The sequence below is a fragment of the Poeciliopsis prolifica genome, unplaced genomic scaffold (genome assembly GCF_027474105.1).
Source record: "Poeciliopsis prolifica strain line A6 unplaced genomic scaffold, Auburn_PproV2 SCAFFOLD018, whole genome shotgun sequence".
NCBI lineage: Eukaryota > Metazoa > Chordata > Actinopteri > Cyprinodontiformes > Poeciliidae > Poeciliopsis > Poeciliopsis prolifica.
Window position 1 is genome coordinate 4,755,086 of NW_026562393.1, and position 14,499 is coordinate 4,769,584.

General features: G+C 37.8%; 1 protein-coding gene across 1 annotated transcript in view; it reads right to left on the bottom strand.

The window, feature by feature from the left end:
* The window catches only part of LOC129367864 (glutamate receptor ionotropic, NMDA 2C-like), a 50,541-nt gene extending 41,370 nt beyond the window's left edge, over window positions 1-9,171 (bottom strand). The window contains exons 1-2 of the mRNA XM_055042483.1: window positions 8,623-9,171; window positions 7,973-8,100 (exon numbers count right to left, since the gene is read on the bottom strand). The gene's annotated coding sequence lies outside the window, so the exon portion shown is untranslated. The remainder of the gene's footprint in view (window positions 1-7,972; window positions 8,101-8,622) is intronic.
* Between the last annotated feature and the right edge of the window lie 5,328 nt (window positions 9,172-14,499).

The following is a 14,499-nucleotide window of genomic DNA, read 5'->3' on the forward strand; positions in this document are numbered from 1 at the left end:
GTAGCAAATCCTTAACCTGGCATGTGAGAGGATTTGTCATAAAAGACCAGTGGGGAAGAGGGTCATGAAAAGTGTTTGCAAAAGGACAAGGACATTAAATGATTGGATGAACCATCTGCCTCCCACCATCTGTAATAAGCGAATATCAACCAATCAGGCCAATGAATGAATGAACCACATCAAGTCCCTGTTGAGTTAAAAAAAGAACATAGAGTAAAAGATTTAAACCATCACTGCCTCTGCTGCACAGAGATGGACTGAAAACTAGACAATGGAATGTGCTTTTGTTCAGATCTCCCAAAACTAACACAAATAGCTGCACTAGTTTTTAAGTTGTTGCTTGAAGAGGAGATGAATCCAATTATGTCAACCCAAAAGCAAGAGGGAATCTATCTAACAGCAATAAATGCAACTTTACAGGTCTCCCTTTCAATATTAAAATGACGTTTAGTTTGATTTCATCTTTTTAGCCTAACAATACAGTTTATAGGAGAAAAAAACCCAATTTTTTTCATATTTTTGCATTGCACAAACAAGATTATTAAACCCTGGTCAGTGCCACAACACTTTAATCACAACACCCAGATTTTGGGGCTGATCTCTAGTCTCTAGTTGTAATAACTGAAGCTGTGTCCTGACTCTAACTCGTCTTATTCAAAACACCAAAGGATAAACATTTAAATGCAACAAGACAAACCAAAGAAAATGTAATAATTAAAGCATACAATGAATTATACTGATGATAAAGCAAAATACCTGCTCAAGCAAGATTTATTTAAATTAAGACTTAAGCATACCAGTGGGGAAATGCAAAATTACTGGAATTTCTTCCTGAAATTAGTGAATCTCATTGTTTTTTATTTGAATGAAACACAAAAATGAATCGAGACATGAATCATGTCCAACACAAACCACAGATACACAATCCTACTAAACTACTGCTCATTTTGCAGTTACGAAAGTATAAAAATAATCTTATATTTGGATGAAAATTTAAAAAATAAATAAATAAGTAAACCATATCAACTCACTAATGTGAATATGAAAATCACCAGTTAATTATGAATATTAATTATTTGTTCATAAAGTGTTTATCATACACAGATTCTTAAGTACAGCTGATGAAATCAAAAGGAACAAATGATACTAATGAAGTTATGGCAAAATGACAGAAGGGAGGTGAGAAAGCAGAAAAGTGTTTTCTGGGTGGATCATTTGACTGGATATCAGGTCAAGTGTTCATTTCGCTGTGTAATCTGATTGCATAGTGCAACATAACGGGGTCACAGATAAGCACTGTGTGTGGATGCGAGTGTAGAAAATAGAAGTTTGCTCCAGATTGCTTGCAGTTACAATATCTTACAAGACAAGAAATCCATACATAACCTGCATAGCTTGAAAATGTTCAATTTTAAAAGAGGAGACTAGTATGTGAAACATGCAGGAAACACACATACACACACCAATTTGGCAAACTCATGGATGTTTGATTTCTGCATGTCTTGAAGTTATCAGCAGTTTGCCGCCAGCAAACTGCATCTGTCATATTTCCTGTTCTTGTGGAGCCCAAGTAGCTTAATCATGCAGGATAATCCTAAATCTATACCTGCACTGGCATCAACAAGATTACAAAAATTGAGACTAATCCATAAAATGGAATAATGTATACAATCTGTGCAGCTGCAAAATCAAGATTAGTCTAAAATCTGTTAAAAATCTGCAGACTTAGAACGCTATGGAATTAGGGGAGTAGTTTCTGACTGGATGAGGAGTTACTTAAAGAGCCGGAAACAATTGTGAAATTGGGAGAGGTGGAATCTGATTGGCAGGAGACTGTCTGTGGAGTACCACAAGGATCAGTATTGGGACCAGTTTTATTTAATCTTTATATAAATGATATCAGTAAAGTGTCCAATGTATTAAAATTTATCTTATTCGCTGATGACACAAATATTCTAGCCTCTGGCGACAATTCAGAACATCTTCTCTCAACAGTCACTTCAGAGATTAGTAAGTTAAAGATATGGTTTGACCATAACAAATTATCCCTAAATTTGGACAAGACGAAAATCATGGTCTTTGGGAACTGTTATAAAAATACTGAAATCCAAGTTCAAATAGAGGACGTAACTCTACAAAGGGTTTTTGCTAATAAGTTCCTCGGTTTAATAATAGATGACAAAATCAGTTGGAAACCTCATATTAAATATTTACAGAGTAAACTCAGTAGAAGTATATCCATATTGGCTAGAGCTAGACATGTATTGAATGCTAAATCACTTCATATTCTATATAACTCCTGATTTTACCATACCTATCATATTGCTGTGAAGTGTGGGGAGTTAATTACAAGAGCTCTTACATCCGGTAACCGTCCTACAGAAAAGAGCCATTAGAATCATCCATAATGTCGGTTATTATGACCATACAAATCCGCTCTTCATAAAATCCAGAATTCTCAAATTCGACGAGCTTGTAGAATTTAAAATGGCTCAATTTATGTTCAAATATCTAAACAGCTGTTACCTGAGCACATACAGAGCACGTTTTCTGAAAGAGAAGGGGGGTATAACTTGAGGGGTCACTCAAACTTCAAGATCCGCAAATTCAGAACAACAAGGAAAAGCTTCTGTATTTCAATTACAGGTGTAAAGTTATGGAATAAGTTACATGAAGATTTAAAACAAAGCAACAGTTTAACGCAATTCAAAAGAAAGTACAAAGAGGTAATTTTCAATAGATACACATACGTGTAATAGAAAGCAATAAGGTGTGTATTGCAGATAACTTGGTGTAAGGGTTAAGAAAGACAAACCCAGTATAAAATGGGAAAATGAATAGGTAAATAGTAACTGTTACTTCTGACTGACATTTTGATTTTGATTTTTTTAATGACAGTAGGATTCTACAGTCTCAAGTGTTTAGGGGTAGGAGTTTATAAGTTCTCACTTCTTCCTACCCCATTTTGAGCATGATATGTCAACTGAAACAAAAAATCTGTATTTTCTCTTCTTTCTTATGCACTTCTTGTTACTGTGCACTATTTTATTTTTATATTTGTATCATGTTCGAATAAAATTTCATTTCATTTCATTTCACTTCTTAATATCTTTTTGGTTTAGCAGGGTTTTCTTTTCTTAGCTCTCACTGGTCCTTCCACTAATTATAATACAGACCAGTCTTATGTCAACATAACGATCAAAAATTGTCAGCGGTATGATCAGTGTGTAAACTCATGGGAGTCATCCTGAAATGAGCAGCGAATATGTAGCTAAAGGGATGAGCATCATCAGAGAATAACCACCATGTCTGCGTCGAACCTTGTTTTATTTTCTTGCTTCTGATTTGAATACATTAATTAGGAAGAATGAATTAGTAGGCTTAGACTAACGCAACACACTGCTGTCTTCCCATCAACGTGCTGCTGCCACATCACTGTCAGCTGTACGAAACATCAGGAATCTCTGAAGATGATTTATGCAGACTTGAAGTCTAAGAACTCCCAGTGGGAGCATTTATTCTGTGACTGTCTTTCTAGAAGGTCTCCTGCATCTTCCCACCAGGCCAGGAACTGCCCTTCTTATATCCCTGGGGGCGAAGTCATAACATGCAACTTTCTATCTAGTCAAGTGTCTGAACTTCCTCAACGTATAAACTACGTATCCCTCATGATTGGGAGTTTTAAAGTCCAAAATAGATTATCAATTTTATACAACATCATAGTGTTCTCCAAACACAACCACAGATTCATCTGACTGGTCTTTATCAAGAAGTTACAGCTGTCTCCCAAGTTAGTCACTCAGTCAATCACTGACTTATCAGTCTATGATGTAATTAGCTCTGGGCTATTGCACGAAATTTGTTTAACTTTTTTAAAGGTTTTTTGGCCCTACTGACTTTTATTTATTAGCAGCTTGACAGGAAGAAGGACAAACAGAGAGACAAGAACATGCAGCAAAAGGCCTGGGGCTGGGAATTGAACCCGGCATTGTAACCTCTGTATACAATGATTCCACCTGAGCGTCTTGGTGCCTTGATCTTTTTGAACTACCAATTTTTCTCCACATTTTCCCTGTTCCTGAATGATATTTAATGCCCTGCATTTTCTGCCCAGGAGGAAACCAAGACATCTTCTTTCTTTGTTTTTACAGCAACACTTTCTACCTCATTCTTGAGGTCCTAAAGTGTCCCCATGTCTAAGGGGCAGATATAGTCCCTCCTGCTGGCTCAATTCTGAATAGGAGGAGTACTGACTCCATTTTGACCTTATTTCCAAATAGGTTTATAGCTTTAAAGATAAACAAGTCTGCTGTAGTGAAGCAAGAGCTGAACTCAAGGAAGATCTTGATTTACTAGGTTATGTACAATCCCTACCAATAGAAATAACATTTTGACCAAGGACAAGATTGATGATACAAGCAGCAGATCTCACATATAAACATACAGACGTCCAATGAGAAATCTCATAAATGCTATTGAACTGAAACTTTAGTTCAGAGCCAAAGGACCCTTTCGAATGTGCTACACATCACATTCAACATGCTGCACTATTTATTCTTTGTCCTTGGGAAACACCCAAAACACTGGAGTATTGGGCCAAAACAATCCAACAAGATGAGTGTTATTGATTTGAGATCTGAGTGGTCCTGACATCCTTCCAAGTAGACAAGATCACTCTTAACACACCTGGCATGGCAGGAATACAAGACTATACTTAGAACATTTACCTTTTTTCCATAAGGTAAAGTCTCAGCATAAAAATCTTGCTGCATGAACCAAACTTAAGATTTGAAAAGCAGGAAGCCATGCAGGGACTCTTGATGGCACAATGTTTTCTCTAGGTATTAAATCTTTTTTGTCTGAGATTTTTTTTTACCATGAAACTTTGACTTAAGGAACAGACTCAAAACTAAAATTAAGCAAAACATAATTATTCCCTGGTTTCCAATTTAGTGTGCTTTGTTTTAATATACCATATCTACTCCTGAAGAATCCTAATAAATTCAAATTCATTTAACAAAGTCACTTGTTTTATTTTCTTACTGCTTTTTTCCTGAGATTTCTAAAGTGACAGGCTGAAGAAATTTGAGATATCTAAAAAGGACATCTGCACTTACAATACAAATTAAATAAAATTATTTTTTCTTACATTTATGGGCTTTAGTGACTGCTTCAGCCACACTTCTGGAGTCTTTGAGATTTTCATTGCTATAGATCTGAGTGGGGAAGGCCCAAGCCGATTTAGAAATCCTCTCACCTTGTCAACGTCAGTCATCCAGACGATAACGTCTGGCTCGCAACGATTTCCTGTAAAGCTGTCAAATCTTCATGTGTAAGAGGAGAAACCCCCCCTGGACAGACAGGGTTTCAGTGTTAGCACTTAAAATCCTAATTATGATAAATTCATGTGGCAGACGTTATGTGATATGTTTCATAATAAGCTCCACGGTTGAGCGTGACACATGTATTTATTCATATTGAGAGTTTAATTTATATTTGGAAGGCTGAGTAATGATGTTAAACGTATGCGAGCGGGAGGTTGTGAGAGCCGTACGTCAGCTGGTCTCCATCAAGTCATCCACATGGCTGGATGAAAGTGCAAAAAATAAAAGAAGGAAAATGGTGTCTCAGTTGAGCTGACTGATGAGGACAGAGCTGCTGCTCCTGGTTCAGGGGTAATAGCATGTTATCTGTCAAACACAGTATTAACTCAACTGATTTGATGGCGACTTAAGGGTAAGAAGTGATTGATGAGCTTCACACACCCAATAATTCAAGTGTAACTGAAATCATTTCTTTATTCTTTTCATCTTTTGATATTCTTAATTATGCTGGCTACATGAATTGTGAAAATATGAGACAGAAATTAATTTCCTCTCCACATATCAGGAGAAAAATGCTCTCAATGCACCTTTGTTTACTTTACATCTATCCAGTAAGAAAGGACCCAGAGATTTGAGCGAAATGAGAAACACTTATTCCAAAAATGTCTGAATAGGTCTAATTTTCCAAATCTTTCAGTTTCTTTAAACTGAAAACTTCTCAAGATCATCAGTGACTTTATTGCCAGTCTTCCACAGAGGTCAGTTCGTGGAGTTTATGATTAATATCTCTTGTGTTTACAAATGACTCTGCCACAAAGTTACCATCAGAAGATGGACTGAGATGTTCATAGATTGAGGTATTGTTTTACGTCAATGCTCAGTTTTTAACTTCTGCAAAACGTTTTCTCCAATCTCTCTATTGTGTTCCTCTGCCTTCATGATGCTGATTTTTTTATCTTATGTTCACCAGCACATAAAACCTGGACTAAAGCTGGAATTTGAACTGTTTTTAACAATCATTTCTAAAGGTAGTTGGGTTTGCTGTACTGTATTTGGAGGTGTCTGAACAAATGGTACTGAATATAAATGCTACAAGCAAATGTTTAATGTTGCAGCTTTGATTGGTGTCACATAAAATCTTAATAAAAGATGGTGTTTGGTTGCAGTGACACAAATTCCAAAAATGTTGAAGTGGTATGAATGACCGGGCATGTTTCTTCAGAAGTCCTGAAGTCAAAGCCTTGGTTAGTGTTTTCATTTTGCTTGTGGTTTGACTCTTCTTGAGTTGATGTTTGTTCTGTTTAGTTTTAGTTTCTGCTTCTGGTTTTCTTTTGCTTTTGTTTTGGTTCACTCCTTTCTCTCTTTCAGCCTCCAACAGCCAATCTGGAACCAGACTTAGTCTCCATTAACTTACATAAAATCATACACCTTGCAGCTATGTATGCTACATGCACCAAATAGTTTCATTCAGAACTTATATCATTTTATTCTAACATGACCTGTTGACTTTTGTTTCATGCCTGCAACTCTTTTATGTCATCAAAGTTCTTGTATATTCCCTCAAATATTTTCAATTTTGGCCATTCGTATTTTGAAAACTAGTAGTTAGTAACAATTTTTTTTGTTAAGATACCACTGTTTTAAATCTAGAAACGACATGTCTGTGGTTGCAAGCCAGCTAGCAGAGCACAAAACCCAATGAAGGAATTAGCTAAAGTTGTAAACCTTGTGTCTGTAATATTCTGTGTTATAGTATTGCTAGTATGAAAACTGCTATTTGATGAAATGGGTGTTTAGCTCACTATTTTTGCTTAACAAAATATAAAAGCACAAACATATGAACATGCCAACATCAATATAATGGATTGATCACTTTTGTTATATTATTTTTGCAGCTATTGAAGAAATTGTCGAAATATAAACGCTTTGATAGTGTTTAGCATTGTTCTTTTTGACTAACTTTTTCACTCAAGGTCATCCTGCTCTCATTGATCGATTACTATCTGTAGTATATTATGTAACCATATTATTTTTATTAATATTATGGGCTCAAGTGAAATTATTATCATAATTATGTGTAACTCGAATGTGAAAAGCATTCATGTGAAATACAGCAGCTTAAGGGAGAAAAATACATCAATGCAAAATTAAAATTAAAATGAGAATTGCTCCTTTTTTTGATGAAATGAAATTTTGTGTGACCCCCTTGTGAGCCCTGGTGAAGGGACCCAAAGCTCCTGCTCAGGACCCACAGGGCTGCGTAGCAGTGACGCTGCAGCTCAGCGTTCAGTAGTAAAACTGGAGCAGACAGCTGCTGATGATTATAGGGCAAATCAACAGCACAACTAAAACAGGTTGAACTCAGACGCCAAGTAAGAATCAAACCCCTGAGAGGGAAATGCAAAGGTCCAGACTCACACAGAAGCTCTGTGTTCCACTGGCAAAACCGTTTCTGTCAGCAACAGATGTGCACTTTCTCTCGAGGAAACTCATCACTTACAAAAACTGAAAGTGTGACTACTCACACTAGGCTCACAGAACAGCCCTGAGCACCCTGCTCTGCCTGCATGCATTGATTTATATCCATTCATACTTGTTAGATGTAAAGGATATAGGTCTCTGACAGAATGGTTGTTTTATGCGCTTACCTGTGTTTTCTGCTCTCATCCAACTTCAACTCCAGCGTCTCCATCATTATTCTCCCTTTTTCTTTCCTCAAAGCGTCTTCTATTGCCTTCACTTGCTCCTCACCTGCCTCTCTCTCCCCTCTCAGCACCTGTAGGAGTCCACATTTAGACCACGTCTTTCAGCGAGAGCAGGAGAGTGTGAGTTCATCAGTCCCTCCGCACGTGTGCGTGCGCGTGTGTGTGTGTGCAAAGCAGCCTTTGATATCCACACACTCTCCTGAAGGACTTCACAACGTGATGGCAAGTGTGCGTGTGTGTCTTTTTTTTCCCCCCCAAAAAAAAAAAACTGTCTGGGCGCTCCGCTCCCCGTCTGCTTTCCTGCGTGCATCACATTCACAAGTGGTCGTGGAGGTGAAGACAGGGCATCAAAATGGGACAGGAGAGGAAAGTGACGGAGGGTGAAAGAAGGAAAGGGAGGTGTGGGAGACCTGGCACAGCAGCCTGAGTGTGTGCGCGTATGTGTGTATGCGTGTGTGTGTGTGTGAAGCAGCTGTGTTTGGTTCTCCGTCTGTATCCGTCAGGCTCCCCACTGCTCGGATGAGAGGAGGAGTGAAAGAGGCAGAGAGAGAGAGCGAGTGATAAAATGCTTCCTCAATGACAGGAGCACAAACCTCTGTAACACTTCAGCACTGCTGACGGTGGAGCTTCCTCCTTTTTTTACCTCTCCCTCCTCAGAGAGAGAAAAAACAAAATCCATAGAAAGTTAGAGAATTTCCCATATGCATAGGGAAAGGTCCTGTCCAGACCTAAACATGTTTGAAGAAAGTTTTCCTCCTTCTTCGCTTCACTTTTCAGGCCCCCAGTCGCCGATGCTCCTCCTCAGGTCCTGCTTCAGCAGCAAAAACAAAGGGATCAAATTCAGGTTTGTTCCTCCCTTCCTGCCCTCCTTCCCATATGGATGTGAGGTGATCCAGATGTTATAGGATGCTGGAAGCGTCAGGAACAGAGAGAAAAAAGCAGGACAGATGGCAGGTCTGTGGGGTCGGGCAGGCTGTGCACTAGCAGGTCCTCATCCTGTTGCACTGATTTGTTTTTTCTTCTTTTTTTTCCTTCAGCAGAGTTTCTCCCTCTCCGCTGCACTGACGCTCATCTGCCTGTGCTGTCACACCAGTAATCCTGCTTTCCTTTCCCTCTGCAACTCCATCTTTTCTCCCTGCATCTCTCTCCATCCCCTCTCACTTCATCACAGGAGAGGCTGCATGTGCGCCTTGGTAATGATGGTGCGAGGATTTAAGCCTGCCTCCCTTTTCCCCTCTCTCCTCCCTCTCCTTCACTTCAGATCAACTCCTCCTCCACCGGCCCACATTTGCTCTAGTTTCCTCCGTTACTCACCTTCATCTTTTCAATCTCTGCTTCTTTTTTCTGTCCTCCCTCCAATCGCCACTCTGTACTGTTCACTTACATCTATATGCTTTTACAATTCTCTCCCAGCGTCAACAGGTCAAACACAAATCTGACAAGCAGTTTTGTTTTCACAGTCAGGCACCCTGGAATACTCTGTTTATTGTACGTAGGTGAGAATGCAGTTTAGCAAAGTCAATAAACCAACAGATTCTCTCACGCGTCATAAGCTTTTAGACAAACTGCTAAAACAAATATCACAATGAGCTTGAATATGTCCTTTAAAGCGGTGATACGCAGTTGCTATGAATCTAAAGTTTAATTATATCATGGCCCAGCTGTCAGCTCTTCAGAACAGTTTCATAAGGTTTCTCAAGTGGGGATTTATATATCTATATCTATATATATATATATATATATATATATATATATATATATATATATATATATATATATATATAGGCTGACTCAAGCTTTGCATTGCAGAGAATCTTGCGAAAACTTAATAGGTTTTAAATTTGAGCATTGCAAGCTGGGCAAAGTTTTCTGACTAAACCTTGAGCTTCTGTGCACATTGTTATTAATCGAAATATTTATCACAAAACTGGTCAGATTGCTGAGAAAAAGGTTGGGGATAAATAGAGAGCAATCTTGGAAGGAAACCTGTTCAGAGTGTCACATTCAGCAACATACAACAACCATAATAACACATGCAATACTACAGGAAAATGGTTTGGATAATGCAATGTTTTGGATATTACGGTCAGAAACTGTTGGTATTTTACCATTTTTCATTGTGAAATTTACAGACATTTTTTTACAGTGTGGAATGATCCAGTCAAAGACCAAACCACAATCCCGTTCCAGTTGAGAATCTATAGCAGGACCTGAAAGCTTATGTTCAAGAATGCTTTTCATCCACTCTGACTTCACTCAAGTTATTTGCAGAGAAGGATGGGCAAATCTGATTTGCAGCTGTTGTTTCAGCAATAAGGTGTTTCTACAAGTATTCCTCATTGTGAATCTTTAATCAGGCTGTTTTCAATATTTTCCAGTGTCCCAAGCATGTAGTGATAGCTACAGTCTGTTGAGTTCTAGGTAGATGACTCTACAGCTGTAAAGATCACTGTGTTGAGACAAAGACTATAAAGTTATCTTTTTTCCTGTGCCGTCTACACTGAAAACTACAATCTAAGTCACGCTGTTTTACAGCTTCACAGCTGCAATGTGTTTTGATGATACATCCATCCCATGCATGCCTGCAGAACAAATCCATGGGTCACTATTTATCATTTTCACCAATATGTGATATCAGGTTTTTATTTTCTGAAATGTGTTAAAATTTGTGCCTGTAATTTTTTAAGAAGGTGGGAAACCCTAAGGGTCATAAAAATGTATCAGGCAAACATCGTGGACTTTAATCTGGGAGTCTGCGGTCAAGCTGCAGGGCTGAGAGCATATGTTCTCATCTGGCTGGTTCACACGCTGTCCAGCTTCTGGCACACAGAGAGAGAGACCACCCGTTGAAACGTGTCTGTTATTGTTACTTTGCATTCATCAGTGGGATCGCTCATTCGCTTTCCTTCTTATTACTCATACAGAAACACCTCAGTCACGCTTCTCACATCTGATATGCTATTTTAACACTTGTCTGTATTTTTAGAGCTGTGTTAAAAGGCTTGTCTTTTGGAAAATAAGCTTTTATTAGAAACGACGGCACTGCTGTTTAAAACAGCTGTCCTACAATGTGAGTGAAAGAAGGAAGCAAAAGAAATGAATAAATAAATTTGAGCAACATGCTATGACGGGTATTCGCGTAAACATGCGCTACTAAAACAAATGAAGCAAAAATCTGAAAAAAACTATCTGTTTGCAGCCCGTATGGTCACAAGTTTGGAAGAATACTTGAAAAAATGTATGTTTCTTTCAGATTTTTTTTTTTTTTTAGCTTTATTTAAATACTTGCAAACAGATGATTGCCTTCCAACTGGGAGCTTGGATTCAGAGACACAAAGAAAGCTTTGTCTGGGCACAGCTCGCCAAGAATCATCATAGTAAAAGGAATCTTTTGTGATTTGCCTTCATAGCTGAAGACAATCAATCTCCCAATCAATAAATGTCTCAATATGTTTTTCAGGATGAGTAATTTTTGATTAATTGTGGCTTCATATTGAGTGTTATTAACTTTCCAAGATCCTGCAGAACTACTTTTGAACATTTCTTCTTCCCACTCAGTATGCAATCTAAACAAGCTTCTTTGTTATTACATATTTATTAAAACTCTCACTATGTTGTGACAGCATAGTATGAGACAGTTAACCTGTGAAAAGATCATGCTCCTCTGCCTTCTCACTATGATCCTCCTTTCATCTGCAGAAATACACCGCTCTAGCAGAAACAACCAATCACAGCCAGGACTGCAGCTCCACGCACACACAATCTCAATCCTAACAAACAAAAAGCAAGATATGTTTGTATTTTTAGATTATGTTTATTCATCTATTATTTGTATGGCTTTTCATAATATATATTTTCAAAATATATCATTATTCGTAACTTAAAACGCCTCAGTTTTCATAAGCCTGCTCAAATGAGTGGTTACAATGTGGACATTTCTCAATTTCTCCTCATTTCTTGCAGGTTAATTTTCTCTTCATGAGTCTTAGAAAGACAAAGCGTCTTCAGTCAGAGGCTTTTTCAAATTAGGTGTAATAAAGGCCACTACATGATGTCTTTCCTGCCATCACCATCTTTAATTACCCTTTAAAGAATTTGAATTAATATGAGTTACAACATTTAATTTCCCTTTGGGATCATAAAAGTGTTTTTTGTATTAGGATTATAATTTTGTTTTTCATGGAAGACAGATTTTTAGACAATTAAATGCATGATTTTCAAAGTTAAACGATGAAAGTCATATTTGCAGCAAGGTCTTTGTGCTGTAATTGTAAGTGGTCGTCCTTTCAGGCATTTGAACAAATGACTTATACCATCTAAAATCTGACTCTTTGTTTGTTTTAATCTGACTCTTTCACTGCTGCCACAGCTTCTCCACTCTGCTCGTTTATCTCAGCTCTCTGCATTGCATTTAATCAGCTCCATCACTCTAGTCAGCTTCATTCTTCTTACTGAAGAAGATATCAGATGTCATTTTTCCACCAATCTTCCCATGTCTGCAAAAGATGTCATCAGTATGTCAGCCAGAGACATTAGCTTTCTTGAAGCGTTGTATTCTGATTTGTTGTCTTTCTTTTCTGATAGAGCTGGGTCAAGAAGGCAGAGAAATGCTCTTGAATACAAAATTTCCAGATAACTGCACAGACGCTTTCAAAAGTATTCCTATAAAACCATCAAATCTTGATGCATATTACTGCAATTTCATGACATAAAAAATAAAAGGGGTTTATGCAGTTTTCAAAAGGTTTTGTCAATTAAAATTTGAGGTTGCAGTATTGTTCCAATGTCTTTGCAGTGATACCACAAAATAAAATCAAGTCCAATCAAATTCCTTCAGATTTTGCCAAATGTAGAGTCTACATGTGTGTAATTTAATCTTAGTAAAAATTCAGCTGTTCTGTGAATGACTCAGATGTGTGTGTGAGGACATTAGAGAACAAACAGTATCATCAAGAGTAAGCAACACAGCCAACAGGTCAAAAAATAAAGTTACAGAGAACATCTCACAGAACAATGATCCATCAATCTTCCAAAATGGAAAGTGTTTTTTTAGTTGCATCTGCCTACACAAGTTGGAAAAACATATTACACTCTTCAATAACCAGGTTATATTATTGGGTGAAGAATATTAAGAGAGTTTTATTACTAGAGGTAAAAATCTGTCAATCTTTTCCAAATTAGCCCAAATGTGAGGCATCAAACTGTTAATATCCCGGTCACAGAGTCAGTTACCAGCATCAGCGTGCCTCGTTAAGTCTCACTTGCGATGTCATCTGCATAACAATTAGGTCCAATTTTATGCCTACAAATAAGCAAGCTCACAAATTGTGTGCGCTTAAGGAAGAGTGTAAATGCAGAACAATGTGACCAAATAAATTGAACCAGGGGGAGCAAAATGGAGTGAAAGGAGCCAGACTCATGGCAGCACTGCCAAAATTTGGATTTTTCATTAACTTTCACTGAAAAGTAAATTTTGTGGTGCCAAGTCATTTGTCAAGACAGTTGATCATAAGGTCACCTATGTCCAAAGTTACAATTTCATTTTAGTTCATTTACGATCCACGTTTAGCTGCAGTAATGCTGCCGTCATCCTTACAGCGGTCCATACATCGCATTATTTACATCAATAATAAGGTTTTTAAAAATGAAATCAAAGCAAACAAAGATGGGAACACGTGCAGATCTGGTTTGTAACAGGAATATTGAGGTATTTGTCAATAGTTTCTTGAAGACTTTTATTCACAGTATAAAATTACATGTTCTAAAATCAAAAGTGCAAATGAAATATTCAAAACTAAGCAGACATGGCAACATATACACTCTTTACGTTGCATATGCCAGGTTTTTGTAATATATATATATTATTACTGGTTCAGTTCTTCTGTTTCACCCACTCATCCTCCCTTCACTGGCTCTGTAAAATATTGAATTGACTCAACGAAGCTGCTCACCATTCGCTGAAGAAATTGCAGAATTGAAATCAGTGTAGCATGTTTCGCTGAAAGTTTCAACCTTAAAAGAATAAAGCAATGGCAAATGTGGAGAGGAGAATAAAGCAGATGGAATCTGAGGAAGATTATTGTTGTTGTTTTGTTAGGAATTTCCAACGTCAGAGCAATGAATGTTCTGCAATGCAAAGCGGTGGTAATTGTTGAACTGGATTAGGAATTAGGACTTGCAAGAACGATTAACATTAAAAGAGCCGGTTGTCCTATCACACTGAGCCATCTGCAGGCAGCCACTGACAGGCAGATCAATAAAGGGGGACGTCCAGCAGGAATAAGAGGGGCAGTCAATCACCGGGTGAGAGCCAGGGTACACACCAGACAGGTCACCTGTCCATTGTAGCCTTTGACGTAATCTGTCTGATTAAGTGAAGTAGAACAGAACACATGAGAATTGTTCTCCCTACCAAAATTACTCAAAGAGTGCATTAAACAACTCATCCAGGAGGTCACAAACAAATACAG